Here is a 7,742-nt window from a genome sequence, read left to right on the forward strand (position 1 = left end):
GACATACTTTACCTTTTAGATATTTGGATAGATGGTGATAAGCTGAATATCCTTCGACTGACCGTAGTCAAATCGATATGTCTAGATATTTGATAGACGATGGTAAGCCGAATATCTTTCGACTGATCGTAGTCAAGTCGGTGTATTTTTGATTCGATCGAGATCGAATCGGTATAATATTTTATTTAGTTAAAACTAAGTCGGCATAAGTACTCGTTTGACTAGAGTCGATTTTTACAGTAAAAAATTGAGATATAGTCGGTATGTCAGTTTTTATAGTGAAAAATCAAGATATAGTTAGTGAAAATTTGATCGATTACTTATCGACATGATGTCATTTCGTAGATGTAGTTAATCAAAGCTGTCAAAATTTTGAATTTCAATATTTCACTCTGAATATTGTACATATGAACAACTTTATTGATAATACATCTTCAAATTATCAGTATTTCAAGTTTGAAGAATAGTTTTCCATCAAGAGTTTCTAGCCGATATGCATCCGGTCGAAGTGTCTTGATTATTCTGTAGGATTTTTTCCAATTCGAAGATAATTTTTTTTGATCCTGAGGCTTTGAAACTTCTGTTTTTCTTAGGACTAAATCTTCTGGACGGAAGACCTTCGGTTTAACTTTTATATTATAATATCGGCTATTCTTTGTTGATATGCTGTCATTCAAACTTGAGCTTACTTTCGAACTTTCGAAAGTAAGTCTAGATCGACTCTCCGATATTTTGAATTGCTCGACTCATTATATTGTTTCATCCTTGCTGATGGCAATCCAATCTCAAGTGAAATCATCGCCTCTGTTCCATGGGCCAGGTTGAACGATGATTCTTCCATCGGTATGCAAGGAGTTATTCGATATGCCACAAGATCGGATACAATTTTTCTATTCAGAGACCTTTAGCTTCATTCAATCTAGTCTTAAGACCATGTAGGATTGTTTGATTGGTTACCTCTACCTCTTCGTTAGATTATGGATGCCGACTGATGTGAGTTTATTCGTAATATGAAATTTGCATAGAACTCTTTGAAGTTATGATTGTCGAATTGTCAGTCATTGTCAATGATGATGGTGTGTGGTAGACTGAATCTGCATATGATCGACTTCTGAATAAAATTTTTCATCTTACTTTCAGTAATTTGTATCAAAAATTCAGCTTCCACCCATATGGTAAAGTAATCAATGGCAACCACTATAAATTTTTTTTGACCAGATACCAGAGGAAAAGGACTAATATGTCAATTCTCCATTGTACGAAGGACCATGGTGCAATAATTGATATCAGCTGACTGACTAGTTGATATTATATATTTGCATACTTCTGATTTGATTCATATTTTTGGACAAGTTCAGCTGCATATTTCTTCATGATGGATCAATAATATCCTTATCGTAAAACTTTATAAACTAAAGATTTGCCCCCTACGTGATTTTCATAAATCTCTTCTTGAACTTCTCAGAGTGCATAGTCGGCATCTGCTGGTCTCAAACACTTCAGTAAGGAAAGAGAAAACGACCTTTTATAAAGTTGGCCATTCATCAAAATATATTACAAGGCCATCCATTTGAGTCGTTTGGCTTCTGAAGGATCTGTAGGTAAAGTTCCATCAGTCAAGTACTGGATGATCGAATCCATTCAGTTTGGTTTATAATTAACTGGTAGTACTTCTTTGACTTTATCAATGCTTGGCTGTTCAAGGCATTTGACGAATGTCCGACCCAATGAGTTAAATGAAGTGGTTACAAATCGAAAAAGTTCATCGACTCGAGCATTTTTTATTCTTGAAATGTGAGAGATCTCGAAATATTTTAGAGTTGATATAAGATGTTTCACTTTCTGAAGATACTTCATCATAACGGGGTCTCGGGCTTCAAACTCATCCTTAACTTGTCCGATAATCAACTGTGAGTCGGTGAAGACCTTAAGGTTGTCAATGTCAAGCTCTTTAGTAATCTTCAAGCCGACTAGAAGGGCTTCATACTTGATTTAGTTATTTGAAGCTTTGAAATTAAATCGAAAGGCATATTCAGTTACAATCCCTTCAAAATTGATAAGGATGAGACCGGCTCTACTACCCTGTGCGTTGGATGTTCCATCAATATGTAACACCCACACCGATGTTAAGTCATACTTGGGAGTTTCAAGTGACTTTATTTTGTCATTGGATTCATCCTCAGTATTATTATCAGGTATAGTACACTCGACGACAAAGTCGGTCCAAACTTGTGTCTTCATCAATGGATGTGGATGATATTAAATATCAAACTCGTTGAGCTTTATCGCCCGTTTTATCATTCGACCTGAAGTATTAGGTCGATATAAAATTATCTTTAACGGTTGATCTGTCAAGACGACAATAGGATATGCTTGAAAGTATGGATAAAGTCGCTGTGATGATACGATCAGAGCATAAATCATTTTTTCACCTTTGAATATCTTATTTTGGTATTATGAAGCACCTTACGGTATAGTAAATAGGTCGTTGAATTCGATTTTTATCTTTTTGGACGAGTACCGAACTAACTGCTTCTATTCAAGTTGCCAAATAAAGATACAAATTTTTTTGACTTTTGATTTTGTAAGTAGCGACAGAGATGCCAGATATCTTTTTAGATCTTCAAAAGATTGTCGGTACTCGTCTGATCATAAGAAGTCTTTTACTTATTTCAAGATCTTGAAGAAGGATAAACATCTTTTTGCCGATCTTAAGATAAATCAACTGAGTGCTGCGATCCTTCCATTAAGTTGTTGTATCTTTTTTTTGAAACTTAGATGCTTCATATTGATGATAGTCTTTATTTTTTCGAGATTGGCTTCAATTTCTCATTGCAACACAAGAAATTCAAAATTTTTTTAGAAGTTACTCCAAATGCATACTTGATCGGATTCAATTTCATTTGATATTGTCAAAGTGTGATGAAAGTTTTTTTCAAATTTCAAATATGATCAGTAGTTTGAAGATTTTCACCAGCATATGATCACGTAAACTTCTATATTTCATCCGATTTGTATTTTGAATATTTTGTTGACTAGCCATTGATACGTAGCTCCAGTATTTTTTAAACCGAATGATATTACTTTGTAATAATAGATGTCTTTGTCGGTTGTGAAGGTTGTGTGCTCCTCATCTTCAGACACCATTCGAATCTGATTATATTCTGCAAAGGCATCCATGAAGCTTAAGAGTCGGTGTTCCAAAGTTGCATTAATTAGTTGATCGATCTTCGATAAAGAAAAACTATCTTTCGGACATGCTTCATTTAGATTTATATAGTGGATACAGATTCTCTATTTTTATTAGCTTTTCTCACCATCACTATATTAGCGAGCCAATCAGGATAATTAATTTTTTTGATGAAGCCAACTATGAAGAGCTTATCGATTTTTTCGTCGATGACCTTCTGTCTTTCAGGAGTAAAAGGCCTTTTCTTTTATCTCACTGATCTAACTTTTGGATTAATATTTAGTCGGTAGTTATTACCTCTGGAGGAATGCCTGACATATCAATAGTCGATTAAATAAAAATATCGACATTTGCTCTTAGTAGATTTATTAGTTGTGACCATTCCAGATCAGATAGCTGCGATCCAATTTGGACCATCTTCTCAGGATCTTCTTCTTTTAGCAGGATGTAAATCAGTTATTCGGTTGGTTCATCTATTTCTTCATTTTTTTTTGATCTAATTTATCGACGGATAAAGAGACTTCAGATTTATTATTTTGTGTAGAGATGAGAAAGCAGCATCGAGCAAGCTGTTGATCTCCACGTATTTTTTCAACTCCATTTCTTATTGAAAATCGGACCAACAAATAATATGTTGAAACTACTGCTCTCAAGGCATTAAGTTCAGATCGTCCAAGTATGGCATTATAAGTCGATGAAACTCGGACGACAGTGAATGTCATGAGAATAGTGCTTTGTTGAGGATCTATTCCTGCAGTTAGTGGGAGAGTAATTTCTCCTTCCACAGTAACTATATCTTCAGTAAAATTGACTAATGGTGTCGAGACTCTGCTGAGTCAATCAGTCGGTAGTCATTTCGGAAGAAAGTCGAGTAAAAAAGAACATCAATTGAGCTTTCATTATGAACTATTTTTTTTACATCATAGTTTGCTATCATCGTCAAGACAATGATAGCATCATCATGGAGAGTTTGTATTCTCCGGATATCATCTTTCGAAAAAAAAATTACATTATCAAGTCATCGTTTCTTTGCCGACTCTTCTTCGAAAGTTATTTTTCGATCTTTTTGTCGCCCCGAAATCATATTGCTGACTCCCGTCATTGGTCGATTGTTGATCATTTTCTCAGCTTGTGGCTGAGACTGTTGGTCGGTAGGAGGTTGAGTCGGGCAATCTCATCGAAATTTTTTGAGATAGCCTCGTTGAATCAGGATCTCTATTTCGTCCCTGAGTTGGATGCACTGTTCGGTATCATGTCTGTGATCATGATGAAATTAACAGTACCTCTTCCTGTCATGGCTCTTCAATGGTGCTTTCATTGGTGGGGGGTGTCGAAGATACTCTTCTCCTTCGATCTCCATCAAGATCTGCTCACGGAGAGCAAAAAGAAGAGTATAGGAGTCATACCTGCTACAACTATTCAGCTTCGGATTCTGTCATCAAGGTGAAGCTCGTTTATCGATAGTCGGCCTACTTGATTCGACTAGAGCTCTACTTTTCTTCTGCTTTTTTTCTGACCTTTTTCGTCTGTTTGGCGTCGGTCAGAAGCGCCCTCATCCGCATGGATATACTTGTATGCGCACTCTAAAAGTTCAACATAGGTCCGGGACAGAGTCTTGTTCAGAGAATAGGTGAATCTGGATCCCTCAGATCCTTCTTCATGGCTGATATGGTCATATCTTCATTGAGGTCCTGACCTCAAGTATGGCCGTGTTGAAGCGAGCCACAAAATATCTCAGTGTCTCTATCTTGCCTTGCTTAATAAAGAAGAGACTGTCCGATGTCCGTGGCACTTTTCGACTGATGCTGAAGTGGGCTACGAAAGAATACTCAAATTGCTCGAAGGAGTTAATGCTCTCCTAATGAAGCTCAGAATACCAGGCTCGAGTAGCCTTTCGAATAGTTATCCAAAAATCGATGCATAAGGGGACATCGGTTGTCCCCTGGATCATCATGAGAGCCTTATGGCTCTCCAAATGGTCAATTAGATCGGTGGAGCTGTCATATGGCTCCATCTGCGGTATTTTGAATCATGACAGAATCGATTCATCCAAGATATATCGAGAAAGAAGTTTGACAGTATGGAAGTCATAGTCATTGGAGGACTTCCGACTTTCCACCTGAAGTCGGACAAGCTGATGGTCGATTTTCTTGAACTTGCACTCATAGTCGTCGAGCTGTCATTGTCGGAATAATTCAGAGGTAGAATTCTCCAAAGAATTTGAGGATGGAGAAACAGAAGTTGTACACGATCTTTTTCTCTTCCTGATACTATGTACATAGGAAGGAGAGGGAGAATACTGCAAAGAATGGGCGATACAATCAGAGTGCCGAGAATGCGATTGTCCGTTTCAGTGAGAGTGTCGAGACGGTCATCACTTTGGAGATGAGAAAGGTGAATGCCGTGGAGGACAGCGACTGTGCGTAGATTGCACTGAATGAGCTACCGGCTCCACCGACAGTAGCTGCTGCTGCTGAGTTTGTTGCTGCTGGAGGTTTTGGACCGCCTCCGTTAATACCTTCATTTGCTGTATTAATGTAGTAATTTGTGCGTCTGTGGTAACCATAGGATGCGAAGAGCTGGGCTCTGCCAATGGAGGTGGGGAAAGAATATCTTTCCGATGGGAAGATTGCCTCGCAGATCTTGTTGAGTGTTGAGCTCTGATTTTTGTCATGATTTTTTTTATTAGCGTCCAATCTGTTGTGGCTAATCTCCTGTTGCATCCATTGTCGGAGAAGAGCACCTGCAAAAGAAGTCCACACTGATCGAAATTATATCTGATGGAGACCCTCCGATGCTTAAGTCAGTAGAAAGTAGTGAACAACAGATAAAAATTTTGAATAGCAGAGTCTCAGTCTAGAATTATCTTGTCAATACTGTTCATTTACCTTTCTTTTATAGATAATTCAGATGTTATCATCGAGCACGTGATCCCACTTTTTATGACATTAAAAGGTAATTATCCTAATTATCGGATCATAATCATGGAGTTAATGGACTGTTTATGCCCACTAATGATCATATACATAGTTGATAACCATTTATAACGGTTAGATATGTGGGTTCCATACATTCTGGCATTATATGATCATGGGAAGATAAGCCGACTATATGTCGGTAGTCGTGAAGATCCGAATGAGCATCGATCGATAACTCTGATATGTCGATGGTCATCGATCGGATATTAACTGAATTATCGTGGCTGCCCGTTGATGGCTAAGAATAGTCGACTATCAGTCGATCAATTGATTGTGAGTCGGCATACTGTGTTTATGAAGTCAATCTAGAGTCAGAATCGGGGGTCGGTTGAATTGTCCCAACATACCCCAACTTATAACTTGTTGTTGTGAGGCTTCAAAGAAAATAAGACGAGGTCGGTCAAGAGTTGAGCTGGAATTTCATGAAGGGTTAGGTTGACGAAGTCTACTAATGACTCTGTAAAAGAAGTCCTAAAACCAATGGAAGACCCTCTAGTTTAGGATCTTTCGATGCTTAAGTCAGTCGGAGCCTGAGAATAGATAGTGAAAAAAGAAGAAGTAGAGAGTCGGATGGAGTGGAGAAAACTAAGATTTCTTTTAGTGGGGGAGGTGGGAATGGAGAGGTCTCTGGAGTCTTGGCTCTGTCGGTTATAATTTATCTCTGGAAGGACCCCTGCTCCTCTTTTTAGAGGAGTTTGCTAGGGCGTTGGGCTATTGAGAGAGTTTGTTAGACCATTAGTAATCGTTTGATTCAAAGAATTTTATTTGTTAGACGGTTATGGATAGTCTGTCTAGTTTGTTAAGAATTTGTTATAACAAAATAGTGAGCTATAGAGAAGTTGTGACTTGCCCCACGTGAAGAATAGTTGTAACATAGTTGGAAGACAACTGATTTGAAGCCTTACTAACTGAGAGAGAGATCGATTAAATCCGATATATATTGATTGATAAATAGCTTTAGATTGGTAACAACCCGATCTGATTTAGAGTAGTGCCGATGAGTTCTCAAACTAAGTGATGCGATACGATAAGTAATTTGTAAACCAGTAAGATGTTGATCCATTCTAATGCTGTTACATGACCAAAGATCATTTAAATGTACTAACACAACTATCTCTTTAATGCCTCGCGATTGACAACAAGAACTTGAGCCCTCTTTCAAGGATGCAATAATTTGGACCACACATAAAAGCACACCATAGGAAAATTCATGATAAATAATAACTAAGAAAACCTAGTTGCATCAACCATATCTATTTTTTTTTTTAATACCTATATCCAACAACCATAATATTATAAACAAAATAATACAATCAGAAATAGGAGCCAATAAGTGAATGAACCAAACTGTCTCCATAAATTTGACGCTACTAGAGAAACATACTGATGTAAAACTCCATTATGTTCCCCTGAACTAGATTATCCTTTCTCCATATCCCACTTCCATCATACCATGACCCACCAAAAGGTTTATGTCCAAAGTAACCATGCAAGGCTCCCAGTCTATGCCAGACTCCCTATTCCTGTCATCTTCTCACCATATGGTCCCACGTAAATCACTTGCTTCAAAATCC

Source organism: Elaeis guineensis, chromosome 4 (genome assembly GCF_000442705.2).
Source record: "Elaeis guineensis isolate ETL-2024a chromosome 4, EG11, whole genome shotgun sequence".
NCBI lineage: Eukaryota > Viridiplantae > Streptophyta > Magnoliopsida > Arecales > Arecaceae > Elaeis > Elaeis guineensis.